We start from the raw sequence: 16,814 nt of genomic DNA, 5'->3' as shown, positions 1-16,814 counted from the left end.
AGAGTAGAGCAATTTTCTGGATAATGAAGACAAAGACTGTACTAAGGTAAATTAGTTAATTTAGTTTTCTTCTGACTCAGTAGAAGTCACAAAATTATTTTTCATCTTTCATACAACTTTTCCTTTAGAGACCTAACTAATAATTGTTCAAAATAACTAAAACGCTACTTTGAAAGTTACACTATTTGGTACCTCTGAATGTGTATAAATAACATTATATTATGTTATTTTCATGTTGTAAAGGCTTATAGTCTGAAGTTACAAGTTAAATCACTCATAGCTACTTACATAAAGAATTGTCTGAAAGTGATTATTCCTTAGCCTATTTTGAGGTTGATGTTCAGACTCTTCAAAATGTAGTATCTTAGGGTGCCTGGGTGGCTCAGTCAGTTAAGCATCTGCCTTCAGCTCAGGTCATGATCCCAGGGTCCTGGGACTGAGCCCCACACTGGGCTCCCTGCTCAGCGAGGAGACTGCTTCTCCCTCTCCCACTCCCCCTGCTTGAGCTCTTTCTCCCTCTCTCTCTATCAAATAAATGAATAAAATCCAATAATTTAAAAAAGTAATATACTATCTTATTTGTAAGAATTAGAAGTAAGGGGGTGCCTGGGTGGCTCAGTGGATTAAAGCCTCTGCCTTTGGCTCAAGTCATGATCCCAGGGCACTGGGATCGAGCCCCACATGGAGCAGAGAGCCTGCTTCACACCCCCCACTCTCTTTCTGCCTGCCTCTCTGCCTACTTGTGATCTCTATCTGTCAAAAAATAATAATAATAATAATAGTTAGAAGTAAGACTGTATAAATCTTTCTGAACATTGAAATCACCACATTTCATTCTTAACATTTCCTCCTCCTTGGAGAAGCACCTTGGAGAACTCAAAAAACAATTTAATAGAATTCTTTAAAAAACACTCAATATTCATTTCTTCTTTAGTGTTTATCAGAAGTTGTAATTATTTTCTCTATTTATATACAAACTTATTGTCTGAACCCTTCACTAGGATGTAAAGTCCATGAGGGAAGTGATCATGTCTATTCTAATCAGCATTGTTTCTCCAAATGAAATAGGAACTAATCAATAGCTGTTTACTTTTGCCTCTAGATTGTCAACTCCTTGAAATTATGGACTAATGCATAATTCATCTTTGGATTATTCCCTAATGTATAGTAAATAAATGTTAATTTAAAATCACCTATAAATTTTGTTTAAAATATCATTTTTTTATTTTTTAAAATTTTATTTACTCATTTGAAACAGAGAGATACAGAGAAAGAAGGAGCATGAACAGGGAAGAGGCAGAGGGAGTGGGAGAAGCAGACTCCCCGCTGAGCAAGAGACTGCTGCAGAGCTTGATCCTGCGACCCAGAGGTCACAATGTGAGCTGAAGGCAGACATTCGACCATCTGAGCTACCCAAGTGCCCCTTAACATATCATTTTGAAGGAAAAAGAGATATAAACAAAAATAGTTCTTAGATAAGAAATATCAACAAAAAGGAAGTTTTAAAAGCTGAATGCTGCCAATCATATTTTTAAATACTATCTACTTTATGTTGAAGTTGGGAGTTTTTTTGGCCCATAATTAAAACATTATTGAAAAAATGACAGCAAAATAGGAGATCACTGTTGTGTACCTTACAAAATGAAACATAATTACATTATCGGATAGATTAATTAGAATTACTGCACTGATAGGGCTTTCTGTGGATCGTTAGTATTGCTTTCTTCTAAATGAACACTGTGTGAAGGAAGCATGAGAGCATATTTAACATTTGAAGGCAGAGGCTTGACCCTCTGAGCCACCCAGGCACACCCCAAAAGTACTTCTTAAGTAAAACATTTAAGTTTTAGAAATATTAGATTAATATTCATATATAGTTTATTTTCCTTTTATATTAGAAATTCACTATAATAAACCTTGCATATTTGACTTTATTCTGATGTGACTATAACTGTTACTCCTGCTTCTCAATGCTATATGGACTCTATTTGAGACCCTGAGTCTGAACTCAACAGTTAAAATTTCAATGAAAGCTGTCAGGAGATGCAATCTTCATGTTTAGGAACTATTCTGAATTACTTTCCTAAGAAATCTGTCAGCAAGTGGGCACAAAGTTTCAAGATCATGGAATGCTATAAAGGTTTCATTAATCTGATGCAGGAGTTTTTAATCTGGACCCCATTAATGGACTTCAGGGGTCAGCAGAACCCTGTAAGTCATAAAGAAAATTTATGTAGATCTGAATAACTCTTTATAATCAGATTATTGAGGGGGGTTGGTGTATTTTAACTAAGGCCACTACTGGTATTCTACTTGGGACAATACTTCTTTGTTAGGGACTGTGCCAGATTTTGAAGGACATATAACATCCCTTGGAAGCCTGTTCATCAAATGCCAGGAATGGCTCCTTAATCTTTGTGACAACCCCAAACAACCCCCATGTTCCCGTCCATCCTTGAGGACTTCTTGAATTGAAGAATCACTGGATATTATATAATCCCAAGGAAGATCAAAGAAGCATGGTTTTCTAAAGCTTTGATTGCCTCATTTTTGGAAAAGTCTTTTCTCGCTTGTGGGATGATGATCTTGCAGAGAACAGGCAGATTGGACTTGAAACCTCAATTAGATGAATTAACACATGTTATGAGAACATCTGAGAAAGAGAAGCGAAAAAGTAGAAAGAAGGCAGTAGTCAGAATGAGGTGTCTGAATTTAAGTTCAGAAGTTCAAGTAGTTCCAGATGATGACAAGTTCATCTGTGTCCATGGAAGTGGATGGCTCATGTGGGTGGAGGTGAATATCATTGAAGATGAAGAGGTCAACGTTGGTTCCCAGCCCTCATGGGAGTTTTCCTGGTATAATTTGAAAACATGCCCCATGTGTGGAGGGCAGAAAGAAGCTGGTAGGTGGTAGTATTAATAACAACATATGAGGCTAGTTTTGGGCTGCAGCAAGACAAATGAATCCCTGCACCCACTCTCCAAACTTAAAAATTTATAAAGAGGTCCTGACAGACTCAGTAAGATACATACTGTGTAGGTGTTTTCAACACCACATTGCCATCTCAAGGCTATGATATCCTTGGAGCAGCCTGTGGGAGCAGGTAAGGCAAGCAGAACCCACATTCCAAGGAGAGGGAAGGAGTTGAGGAGCCTCTGAGTGCCTGGGTCCAGCTCACAGGTCAATCAGTGGTCATGTCTTTTTGATGACATTCTTCTATAGTCCAGGAACAAAATGGCCATGTTGTTCAATGAGGTATCCAAGGTACTTTGAAAAGGCTCAATTAGTGGTAGGACTTGTGATGAGGGGTGTTAGGTAATAGAACTTTAAAAGGGAACCTGACATTTTACTTTTGAAAAGATAATTTGACACCTCTAATAGTCAGGAAAAAGCATATTGGAAAATTATTGGATATTATTTCTCACCAGTTTGACAAATATTAAAAGGTTGATAATATTCAGTATTGGAAACTGAATAGGCAAAAATATATTATGTATCCCTGAGTGGAATGCTACTATCTTTTTGGTTAGAGAGTTGGAAATATCTGTTAATTCTTCCATCCCACTTCGAGAAGCTGTCCTATAGGAACAGAGCTACCAATATAGAAGGCAAATGCACAAATGTTTATTGTAGTGTTGATGGGAGTGTTAAAAAACTGATAACGAAATATCTGTCAGTAGAGGGATAGTGCATTTATAGTATGAAATGTTTTGCTTCTACTAAAACAAACAAGTTAGAGATAAATATTTTAAGAGAAAATATCTATAATATGTAAAAACTGTTTCAAGTTACAAGAATTATATGTGGAATAAACAATAAAAACAATAAAAAAAAACAAATCCTATATTTGTTAGTATGAAAATAGAGAAAATGTGGGAGATTACCCACCAGTTTGTTCACATGAGATATATATCATGGGAGAGAAATGGAAGAGAGAAGACAGAGATTATGAGTGCTTTACTTATACACCTTGAATTTTTTGACTAGCTTAACTAGGATTATTTTTACTATTAAAACCAAAACTACCATGATGAGCAAAATCATCTGTTTACTCAAAAGAAATTACAATCTTGAAAGGGATAAGAGAAGTATGCAAATAGCACTAAGAGGCAGAACAACTGATGTACCTTGAAAGATCAATAAATTACCTAGGTAGAGAACAGTTTAAGTAAAACACTCTATGAATTTTCTCATACCTAATAATATTTTTAAGAAGATCAACCTGCTCAAATTTTGAATTCTGATAGTCACCTTACTAACCTCTCCTCAAAGTACATATAGATATGTCATTCAGCAACACAGCCATTTTTACTATAATGAGATCTACCTTACAGGAAAATTTCTTCTTTATATGTGCTGGAAGTTCATTCTTTAAATAGTAGTAATCCCTACTTTTGTAACAGTTGACAAATAGTGGTGAGAGTTTAATAGGTCGTTAGTTACTCCCTGGTGCTAGTCTTGTTTCCTTGCCTGAGACACAATGTCTCTAGACATTGCCTGGAACTAGTGTAGTGTTTTAGAAAACACAGCCCATCCCTAGCCTTTGGCTATAGATACAGTATTACATGTCATGAAAATAGATAAAGAAAAATAAGCAGAAGGCTTATATGAAAGATGGAGGCTATTATCTCTCTTACTATCATGCTGCATATGAATACTGTGTTATGCAGAACTGGGTTAAAGAAACTGTTTCTTTAGCTTAAGTTGTCATGGTATTGCTGTTTCCCCCCTCCACCCATTTGAGCTAATGCATTGTGGTTGGAGCTCGGCGCCTGGGTGTCATCAGTGAACTCCACCCCTTACTTCCAGTTCCACAAGAACCTTAAGTATGTGGATAGGTGTGTATGTGATAGGGTGGTGCCCCTGGCCCAGCCATCTATCATACTCCTGCTAATCTGGTTGTTGAGCCAGCAGGAAGTTGCAGTCCTATAAGGAATGAGGGAAAACTTCCATTCAGCCGATCTTCAGTGTTCCCACCTTCACTTGATTTAAGGCCATGGACTTTGGAATCAAATTCCAGCTCTCTAGCTCCTAACTGTATGATTTGGGCATGTTATTTATTTTATCCTCGGAGCCTCAGTTTCTTTGACTGTAAAATGGGGTTGTACCTATAGAGCTTTTGTGAAGATAAAGTGAGAAAATACACAAAAAGTTCCTAATACCAAGTCTGCTCAGAAACTGTTGATTCCTTATCTTCTGCTCATCTACCTATTTCAAAATGGCTATCTTTGACCTCTCATTTAATTTTCCATTCACTGTCTATCACCTACTTTCTGCCCTGCCTGGTTCTTTTCCTTCTCTAAATGGGTGGTCTTCTTTCTGGAATGATCATTTCTTTTTCTTCCTTAATATTTTAAGTTTTAGCCACTAGAGGGCTACATAACAGGATACAATTCCACTCACCCCGACCACACTAGGAAATTAGAGAACAAAATAAAAAAATCAGAGGAGTCAAATAATAGTAGTGTTGAGGAGACATTAGAAAAAATTTAATACAACACATATTTAAAGATGAGGGAACTAGATAGTTAAACAAATATGAACATGTAATTGTTATGGTTTTTAAATCACTACCTCTACAAATCTAGAGTTAATAAATAAATCTCATTTTCTCTTGAAAGTTTTCTAATTTTTAAATCATTTTATGAAAAGAAAGAAGACACGTGTGAGAACAAATAAACATCCCTTAGCAACAAAGCCATTTTTTCTTTAATTTTCCTTAATTATTTATATATATAAATATTATTATATCTATAAATATATATAAATATATAAATACATAATGTATTTATAAATACACACATATATATGTGTGTGTGTATATATATATATATATATATTTTTTTTTTTTTTTTTTTTTTTCAAGAGAGAGAGTGTGCCAGCAGGGGAGGGAGGGGCAGAGAGAGAGGGAGTAAGAGAATGTTAAGCAGGTTCCACACCCAGCATGGTGCCTGATGTGGGACTCGATATTGGTGACCCTAACAAAGATCATGACCTGAGCTGAAATCAAGAGTTAGATGTTTAACCGACTGAGCCACCCAGGCACCCCTAAATATTTTCTTTAACTCAATTTAAATAATTTGAAATGCAAAATAAATCCATGCATTTAATTAATAATGTAAAATGTCTACATTTGAAATATCTCAGGTAGGTTTTAATTTTTGCTTTATGATTCAGCAAATTGAAATTAGTCTGTCCTTAGATATTCAAGTAAACTTCAAGTATTAAGGCAACAACTTTGAACACCCATTATTCTAAAATATATGCAAAATAGGTCAAGAAATATTCAAACCTACCTAGAAACTAGTAGAAGCTATGATGCTATCATTGAAAAGTAGCCTTACGCAAATATCCTATACTATTAAAAGTATCAAATAAAAATGCAAACAATTAAATAAAGAAATGAAATATCGCTATAAACTATACAGTCCAGATGGTACCCTTTATATTTATTCATTTACTTTTCACACATATACCCATTTTCCTTATGTCTGAGAAAGTGCTTTATATTTCTGTTTGTTATTTTTTCATTATTCTTTCACTTATGCTCTGTACTTTTGAGCATAAGCCAGACCCCACAGAATTCCACTCCACACATGCTGGGAGTGGTGAGAGTTGTCTCCGTGTTCAGAGCTGCACTGAGCAGAACTAAAAGCCAGAAGCTCCATAATTAACATTTCATCAATATGAAAGTATTTAAATATATTCTCATGCTTAAGTTATATTTTAAGAAAAGACACTTATCAATCTGTCCATAAAATGCCATCTATAATTGACAAAATTAAACTAACATTTTTATCTATGTGAAACAAGCCAAATCCTAATTTTAAGTGAGGCTAATGAGTATGGTGACAGATTCTTGATGTTAGAAAATGGAGAACAGAGTTTTGTTGTTGTTGTTTTAATAATCCTCTCACAAAATGATTTAGTGACTCCAACAGCAATTCTTTGATACTTGACCCTTACACCCAGTAAGGTGTAGTAATTTGATTGATTATTTATTTGTTCGTTGGACAAATATTTCTTGATTTCTTACTATAGGCCAGGCAGAAGGCTAGGGTAAAATTTTGAACCAAACCACCCAACCTAACAATCAGAAGCAAGTTCCGTAGTCCTTGTCCTCTTAAAACTGATGATCGTGTGTGTGTGTGTGTGTGTGTGTGTGTGCAGATTGGATACAGATGTTAATCAAAGAAAGGTAAAATTACAAATGTAACAAATGATAGGAAGGACACATGTGGTATTTAAGAAATTTAACCAGAGAGGAACATTAGAAGAACTTCCCTCTGGAGCTAAAGACAGAGTTGAGATCTGAAGAAAGAATAAACAAACTAGGTGGAGAGGCAAAAGAGTAGCTCCCTGGGCACGTGGAAAAAACTGTAAAAGACCCCCATGATAGGAGGGAATGTTTTTGTCTCAAGAAAGAAAAGAAGGACCTGGAGCAAAAAAAGGCCAAGGTTTGAGAAAAGGCTGTGGAAGGAGAGAATCTAAACCATTCAGGGTTTTGCAGGCCAAATCGAGGGTTTTAGTTTTTTCCCCCAAATTATTGAAAACCATTTAAAGAGTAATAGGGTTAGGTTTGCATTAGGAAATAGTCACTGTAGCTGTTATGCACATTCGTAACACGGGACGTGTATAATAATGTTCACAGCAGTTTGCTGTTCTGAATAGTCCTAAACTAGAAGCAGTCTCAGTGTTCAGTGAGAATGGAATTAATAATTGTGCTATAAATATACAAAAGATTGCTATATAAAAATGGGAATGAGGGGTGCCTGGGTGGCTCGGTCAGTTAAGCATCCAACTTTTGATCTCGTCTCAGGTCTTGATCTCAGGGTTGTGAGTTCAAGCCCCACATTGGGCTCCATGCTGGGCATGGAGCCTATTTAAAAATCAATATAAATAAATAAAAATAAAAATGGGAATGAGCAGACTATGATTGTGCACTGCAAATGAATAAACGTCATGCATATAATGTTAAATGAAAGAAGCCAGACATAGAAGAATACATAGAGTACGGATCCTACTCACATGAAGTTAAAAGCCGGCAAAACTAATGTGCGGTGTTAGAAGTCAGGATAGTGCTTATATTAGGAGTGGGGAATGTGGGGCTCTTTATCAGAAGGTGGTATTAGGTGGGCTTCCAAGCTGGCAACACCCTGTTTAGTAACTTGAATGGTGGTTAAGCAGGTGTTCAATTTGTGAAAATGTGTATACATTGCATATTTATGTTTTGTGCAGTTTTCAGTATATGTGTGATATCACACACTTGAAAACATTTTTTAAACTTTTTGTTTTTAAGAACAGTTTGATGGGGCGCCTGGGTGGCTCGGTGGGTTGAGCCGCTGCCTTCGGCTTGGGTCACGATCTCAGGGTCCTGGGATCCAGTCCCATATCAGGCTCTCTGCTCAGCAGGGAGCCTGCTTCCCTCTCTCTCTCTCTGCCTGCCTCTCTCTCCATCTACTTGTGATCTTTCTCTGTCAAATAAATAAATAAAATCTTGATGGAGGAGTACCTGGCTAGTTCAGCTGGTGGAGCAGAGGAGTTCTGGACTTAGGGTTGTGGGTTTGAGTCCTACGCTGGTTGTGGAGATTGCTGAAAAATAAAATCTTTTTAGAAAAGAAAACAGATGGAGTTACTGAATGGATACAGTAAGATCAGTCAGGAAGCAATGACAGTAGTCCAAATGGGAGATTTTACTTCAAACTTTCTAACACGGGAAAGATGGAAAGGAGACTTATTTGAAAGTGATTATTTAAAAGGCAAAATGAACAGGATGTGGTGGTGAAGTAGATATGGAGTGTAAGGAGTGAGGAGGTAGCAAGGGTGATTCCTAGGAGCCACTGATTTAAGAAACAAATAGGCAGGCCTCTGTTTGTCAGCAGGGACCAGGGTGAAATGGATGAGGATGAGGATTAGTTTTCATCTTGGGTGGTAGAAGGTAAAGGGTCAGCCAGAGACCAGCTGTGAGAAAAAGAGAAGGACGTTGGAGTTGTTCAGAGAGCAGAGAAAGTAGTTGTGGAGAGGGAGAAAGTGAGTGAACTGAAGAATACAGTGGGTTGCTGAGTGACGCTGAGGCATCTTTTGATCGTCACCAATTGGTAGTGAACATTTTACCCTGCACTATGCCTTGCACCAGCATCGCTCATCCCTTCTTTGCCCAGGCGTGAAGAGAATGGGTAATCAGGGTCACACACAGAGTTCAGGTGGCTGTGATCAGTAGTTTGGGGGCATTAAAACAATTCAAAATAGACGAATAAGAGGTTGTGATAAATCTCAATTTTCCATCTTTTTCATAAAGGGAGATGGTCTTTAATGGGCACCTGTTCTAGAGTTCTCTGGGAATATGGAAGTTCTCCCGAGAAGGTAAGAGAGAAGATGGGCACTTCTAGGGCTCAGGATTACTCTCTTCTGTCTGAGCACACTTCTACAGTCATGGTCACCACAGTCACCACCGGGATATTTCCATTTCCTCTCTTTCACTTTCTCTTTGTTGTTCTTTTTCTCCAAGTCCCTTTGGGGGATTGTATAGAAGAAATAAGCATGAAATGGACACACTAAAATTGTGTTGGGAGCCTAGCAGATTTGGGACTGGAGATAGGACATTGAAAAGAAGATTAGTGCTTCAACTTTTGGATACAGCAGTTTTTACATAGTTGCAGGCTCCAGTAACTGATGGGCCCAAAGATAGCTAGTCCATGCAGTTTCAGTGATAAGCCAGCTAGCATTTTGCATAGCAGAATTGCAGTTTTATCTTTGACATTTGCCTATCTCCCTTTCTCTTTCTCCTGCCAACATGCCACTAATTTAGTCGTTCAGTCATTCAGTCATTTGTCCCACAAACATGTATTGAGGAACCACTATGCATCATGTACTGAGCTAGTTGTCCTCTAGCAACTCACAGTAGGGGTTTCGCACCCCAAAGGATCACCCTTCCCCCTAAATTAGCCCTCTATTTTCCATGACCATTCAACCATTTGTGGAAGGATGCTGACTAGGTATTTATTTCAACAACTCATATCAATATTATGTGTAAATGACAATAGCTAATAAACATATGCCACACTCTCTCCTAAGCCCTTTATAAATGTGAATACTTTGAATCTTCACAATATACTATAAAGGAAGTACTACTCTTATGTTAATGTTAAAAACTAGAAACTGAAGGCATGGAAAGATGAGGTAACATGCTCAGTAAGGAGGTGGCAGAGGCAGGACTTAAGCAAGCAGTCTTTCTCCATAGTTTGTGTTCCTAATTACTACTGCCCAGCAAAGCCTACACCTGAGGCTTATAGTGAGGCTTTGGGGAAGAAGAGTTTCTTCTGCCCTTCAAGGTCCTTTAGCTGGGCTAAGAATGAAATTGGCATGAGACAGATTAACAGGAGAAAATAAAATTTAATTGCATACGTGTGGGGACTCCACACAGACAGGGAAATTCCAAAGACGGTCAGGCAACATGATGTGTATGTGTTTTTTTGTTGTTTTGTTTTGTTTTCCTTAGGCAACATGATGTTTATGAGCTAAGGAGAAGGTGACGGGTCTAAGAAGATCATTAGCAGGAAGGTGAAAGGAGGTATTTGAAACTATGGTTGCTCTATTATGTAGATTCTTTTTTTTTTTTTTAAGGTTTTATTTATTTATTTGACAGAGAGAGAAATCACAAGTAGGCAGAGCAGCAGGCAGAGAGAGGGGGAAGCAGGCTCCCTGGCGAGCAGAGATCCCGATGCAGGGCTGGATCCCAGGACTGTGGGTTCATGACCTGAGCCGAAGGCAGAGTGCGCTGATGTAGATAATTTTTTTTTTAAAAAGATTTTATTTATTTATTTGACAGAGATCACAAGTAGGCAGAGAGGCAGGCAGATAGAGAGAGGTGGAAGCAGGCTCCCTGCTGAGCAGAGAGCCTGATGCCGGGCCCAATCCCATCACAACCTGAGCAAAAGCAGAGGCTTTAACCCACTGAGCCATCCAAGTGCCCCTGTAGATAAATTTCTTAAGAAGAATCTCTGTTAATAGCTTTCCTCCTTGTGCCAGCAGGCAGTTGAGGATGAGGTAAAAAGTTTTTCCTGAATCTGCTGGCTTTTAATTGCTTTTAACTCAAAATAATGTTCATGCTGAAGTGGGGACAGCCTGCCGTGGCTCTTACAGAGGCCATAAGAGGTGCTGTACTCTTACAGGCTTTGTTATAGGTTGGAATTGAAATTTGCTTTCTGCTTTGAATTGACCCTTTTGTTCTTATCATCAGAAGTCCAGTGGTCATTAGGATAAAGTTGCTCTGTTAGTATTGGATTTTATATAAACATCAAAGAAAGTAAAAGTCCATTCATGACTAATCTAAAGAAAGTTTTTTTTTTTTTTTCCTAAAGACTTTACCCATTCACCTGACAGACAGAGATCACAAGCAGGCAGAGAGAGAGGAGGCTCCCTGCTGATCAGAGAGTCTCATGCAGGGCTCCATCCCAGGACTCTGGGATCATGACCTGAGCTGAAGGCAGAGGCTTTAATCCACTGAGCCACTCAGGCACTGGGATTGAGAGTGATGAGGGTATGGTGTCTTTGAACCTGGGCATGGTCTACTTAACTTGAGGGGTGTTGGACCTATCCAGGGAAGCAGAACGAGGAAAGATACACATTTGTGATCACAGAAAGAGAAAACACATAGCAGTTAGAGAGGTGGTCCAGTTAGACAGTTAAAGGGATATCCAATTTCTAGTGAATCAGTGAATTAGAAGAAATGTTTGTGAAACTTTTATAATCTGCATGCTGGGGCCCCTGGCTGTATCAGTCCATTAAGCATCTGACTCTTGGTTTCCCATTTAACCATGATCTCAGGGTCATGGAATCCAGCCCTGCCTCCATGCTCAGTGGGGAGTCTGCTTGAGATTCTCTCTCTTCCTCTGCTCTTCCCCATTATGCTCTCGCTCTAAAATAAATAAATAAATAAATGTTAATAAAAAGTTATATAATAAGCATCCTGTTGGGAAGAGTAAAATCAGAGTATTATTTTTAGACTTACTCTGGAGAAGAGGAGATAAAGCAGATCAAACAAATACTATGAAATCCCCAAGATGCTCAATTTTTCTTTCCGCAGAAAAGAAAAAAAAAAACAAAACAAACTGCACTTTATAGTTCTACCTAGCAGTGTGGGCTTAATATGCAAGAATATTAAGGAAAGAGTGCACTTCATTTTATATTTCTCCCTCAGTGATTTCATTCATCCTCATTAAATTGTTTAATTCTCTATTCATATATTTGTTCTTTTGCTCTATTTTTATTTATTTGTTCACTTATTTATTTATTTATTTATTTTTAAAGATTTTATTTATTCATTTGACAGACAGAGATCACAATTAGGCAGAGAAGCAGGCAGAGAGAGAGGAAGGGGAGCAGGCTCCCTGCTGAGCAGAGAGCCTGATGTGGGACTCGATCCCAGGACCCTGAGATCATGACCTGAGCCAAAGGCAGAGGTTTTAACCCACTGAGCCACCCAGGTGCCCCTGTTCACTCATTTATTAATGCTCCTATTAAATACATACTTTAAAAGTATCTACTATTTATTGCTCTGGGGTGCTATGAATACTGCAGTAAATAACGTAAGCAAAATTCCTGGTTCTCAAAGTTTACAATCTAAGGAGGGTAGGAGTCATAGGCAGAGAGAATCAAGTAGCAAATAAGTGAATAAGATAAATGGAGAAATAAGCTATATAAATAATACTGACCAATGTGATCCAGAGATACTGGTTGAGGGCTATTTTAATTTTTTCATTTAAATTGAATTAATCGGGACCCCTGGGTGGCTCAGTTGGTTAAGCGGCTGCCTTCGGCTCAGGTCATGATCCCAGCGTCCTGGGATCGAGTCCCACGTCGGGCTCCTTGCTTGGCGGGGAGCCTGCTTCTCCCTCTGTCTCTGCCTGCCACTCTGTCTGCCTGTGCTTGCTCTCGCTTCTCTCTCTATGACAAATAAATAAATAAAATCTTTAAAAAAAAAAAAAAAAAAAAAAAATAAATTGAATTAATCAACATATAGTGTATTATTACTTTCAGAGGTAGAGTTCAGTGATTCATTAGTCTTACATAAAGATACCCATTGCTCATTACATCTAGTGTCTTCCTTAATGTCCATCACCCAGTTACCCTACCCCACTCCCTCCCAGCAACCCTGTTTGTTTCCTATGATTAAGAGTCTCTTATGGTTTGTCTCCCTCTGTGATTTTATTTTTCCCTCCCTTCCCTTAGGATTCTGTTTTGTTTCTTAAGTTGAAAATAGAAGTGAAATCATATAATTGTCTTTCTCTAATTGATTTATTTCACTTATCATAATATCCTCTAGTTCCATCCATGTCATTACAAATGGCAAGATTTTTTTGATGGCTGAGTACTATTCCATTGTGTGTGTGTGTGTGTGTGTGTGTGTGTGTATCATATCATATCTTCCTTATCCATTCATCTGTTAATGGACATCTGGGCTCTTTTCATAGTTTGGCTGTTGTGGCCATTGCTACTATAAACATTGGGGTTCAGGTGCCCCTTTGGATCACTACATCTGTATCTGTGGGGTAAATACCTAGTAGTACAATTGTTGAATCATAGCGCAGCTCTACTTTTAACTTTTTGAGGAACCTCCATGCTGTTTTCCAGAGTGGCTGCACCAGCTTGCATTCCCACCAACAGTGTAGGAGGGTTTCCCTTTCTTTGCATCCTTGCCACATTTGTTGTTTCCTGACTTGTTGATTTTAGCTATTCTGACAGGTGTGAGGTGGTATCTCATTTTGGTTTTGGTTACCTGCCATGGCCATTGTTGTTCCTCATGAGGAACAGAGGGATGGAGGAAGGATAAGGAGAGACAGCTTTTTGGAAGCAGAGGAAAGAGATTAAGGCCAGATCATGGAGGGCCTTGAACATTATGAAACAAGTCTTAATTTAAAAAAAAAATATTCAGAGTAGACATTTCTCCAAAGAAGATATACAAATGGCCAAGAAATATATGAAAAGATGCTCAAGTTACTAATCATCAGAAATGCAAATCAAAACCAAAATGAGATATCACCTGACACCCATTAAAATGGTTACTATTAAAATATATCAAGTGTTGGTGAGAATGTGGAGAAATTGGAACCACTGTCCACTGTCAGCAGGAATGTAAATTGATATAGCTACTAAGGAAAATAGCATGAAGTTTCCTCAAGAAATTAAAACCAGCACTACCACACAATCCAGCAATACCACTTCTGGCTATGTACCCAATAGAATTGAAAGTAGGATCACAAAGAGATATCTGCACGCCCATGTTCATAGCAGTATTATTCACAATAGCCAAAAGGCAGACACAACCCGCTCTATCAATGGAAAAACAGATAAACAAAATGTGATACAAACATACAATGGGTTTTATTCAGCCTTAAAAAGGAAGAAAATCCTGTCACATGTCACAGTGTGGATGAACTTTAAGGGCATTATACTAAACAAAATAAGGTAATCACGAAAGGACAAATTCTGCTCAGTTCCACTGTGTGAAGTAACTCACATAGTCAAATTCACAGAAATCGAAAGTAGAATTATAGTTTCCAGGGGCAGGAGAGGGAAACAAAGAAAAGCTATTACTTCATCGGTATAGAGCTTCCAACTTGTAAGATGATGCTGTTTTACAACAATGTAAATGTACTTAACAATATTAAACTGTACACTTGAAAATGTTTAAGATGGTAAACTTTATGTTTTTTTAATCACAATAGAAAAAAATCATTTGCTACTTAAGTCCTCAAAATTATTGTGCTGTTTTTGTATGAAACTTTAATTTTTTAATTTTTAATTTTTTTTAACTTGAGAGAGAATGGGAGTGGGGGGCCGGGAGGAGCAGAAAGAGAGGAAGAGGCAGATTCCATACTGAGCAGGAAGCCTGAGGTGGGGCTCAGTCCCAGGACCCTGAGATCATGACCCAAGCTGAAGGCAGACACTTAACAGACTGAGCCACCCAGGTATCCCTGTATTAAACTTTTAGAATTCGTGTGTGTGTGTGTGCATGTATGTGTGTGTGTGTTAGGTTGCAGAAAAATATATGTTTGTGCTTGGGTCTGCATTAACCTCACTTATCTACACATCACCTTTGTGAATGGAAGGCTGTCGTATGGAAGAAGCAGCTAGCCTGAACAAGGGGCTTTGACACTTGCTTCATCATTGTTTATCACACTTGTGTTATCAATATCTGCATGTTGCAAAATGTCACTTTATAGTAGCTTTCTTTTTCTTTTCTTTTTTTTAATAGTAGCTTTCCAAAAAATGAGATCTTATTATAGGACTCCTTTTACCCCATCCTTATGTGAGTCCCAAGGCACTTTTCTAGCATAAACTTTTGTAGTTTTATACATTTACATGAAGTTCAGGCCCAATTCCTCTTTTATTTCCAGATAGAAATTGATTGAACTTTATCAAGACTTATTATGTGGCCTGATAAGTGATCAAATTTTGTAAATGTTCCATTTGGGATTTAAAAAAGTATTTATCCTATTTTTGTATGTGTGTAACTACATATGTACATACATATTCATATTATTCACATTCATTTTACATATATTCATTAGAATAAGCTTTTATATTTTTCAATTAAAAAGGGATTTGTAGACCCAATACATTTTAATTATTAAATTTAATATATTCAAGAGATGAAAGTTAAATAATATATTTGATATATAGGGTTGCCTCCTATTTTATATGGATTAAACTAACTACAATTAAATGACTTGACAAGTCATTGGTGTTTAATATTTCATTATTTCACTGTTGCGTAATCTTTACTATAGGTATTAAATAACATAACACATGAAGTGAATATTTAATCACTAACTTCTACATGGGGTAACAAGTACTGAGTTAGAGCGTGTAATTCTCAATGTCCTTAACTTTAGAAGACTTGTGTACTCACTTTTATAATTACTTATTTTTTATTTTAAATTCAATCTTATTTTTGCTTTTTGGAACTTTACTGCTACAGTTATCTGTATTCTGTGTAAACACTAGTGAGATACTCTTCATTGTCCCAAACTGGTTCACTTTACATGACCTGAACTTGAGAAGATAATGTTTCTCAGGTTTCAAGGCAACATGCTAAATACGGGAGCACCTCCTGGTGAAGGATGATACTGCCTTGCAGACTGGTTCTATTGGATCTTGTCATTTAGACCAAGTTAGAGGGCATGAGGATTATGAAGCCTTTAAATGTGTAATCAAGGGAATCCCGGTGTCAGAAAAATGCTAATTGCTTAAATGTTGCAACAGAGTGGTTGTAGGCATGAAATAACAAGAGTTGAGAAGATACTACAAAACAAAGATGCACTTAGACAGGACCACAACATCTAACGGGCATACAGTTGTTTAATACTGGCATACTAAAACATTTCATGAGGACTGAGACGGAGTCTGTGCTGTTCACCTAGAATCCCTAACACAGTACATGGTGCCTTGAATGCATCAATAAATATTTACTAAATGAATGAATGTTAACCAGTTTGGACATTTATTCCTCAAAACATTTGAAAAGTTGCCTTTGGTTCTTCTCCCATATGACTGCATCCTACATTTATAATAACAATGAAAATATAACTTCTGAGGCATTTCCTATTTAGATGAAAAAAATGCATGTTTGGTTAATCAGAAACTTTGAGCCAGTGAAAAATATACTTATAACTTTAGAGTTTAAAAGTTATAATGAAAATTGACCTAAACTAATTAAAAGGAAAGTGATAGGGAGTTGCATAGACTTCGTAATCAAATGTTGCTAGCTTCTGATTTCAGTTCTACAGTTTAATAGCTGTATGCGGTTGGAT

Source organism: Mustela lutreola, chromosome 8, assembly GCF_030435805.1.
Source record: "Mustela lutreola isolate mMusLut2 chromosome 8, mMusLut2.pri, whole genome shotgun sequence".
In the NCBI taxonomy this organism is placed as follows: domain Eukaryota; kingdom Metazoa; phylum Chordata; class Mammalia; order Carnivora; family Mustelidae; genus Mustela; species Mustela lutreola.
This window is presented reverse-complemented; position numbering follows the sequence as displayed.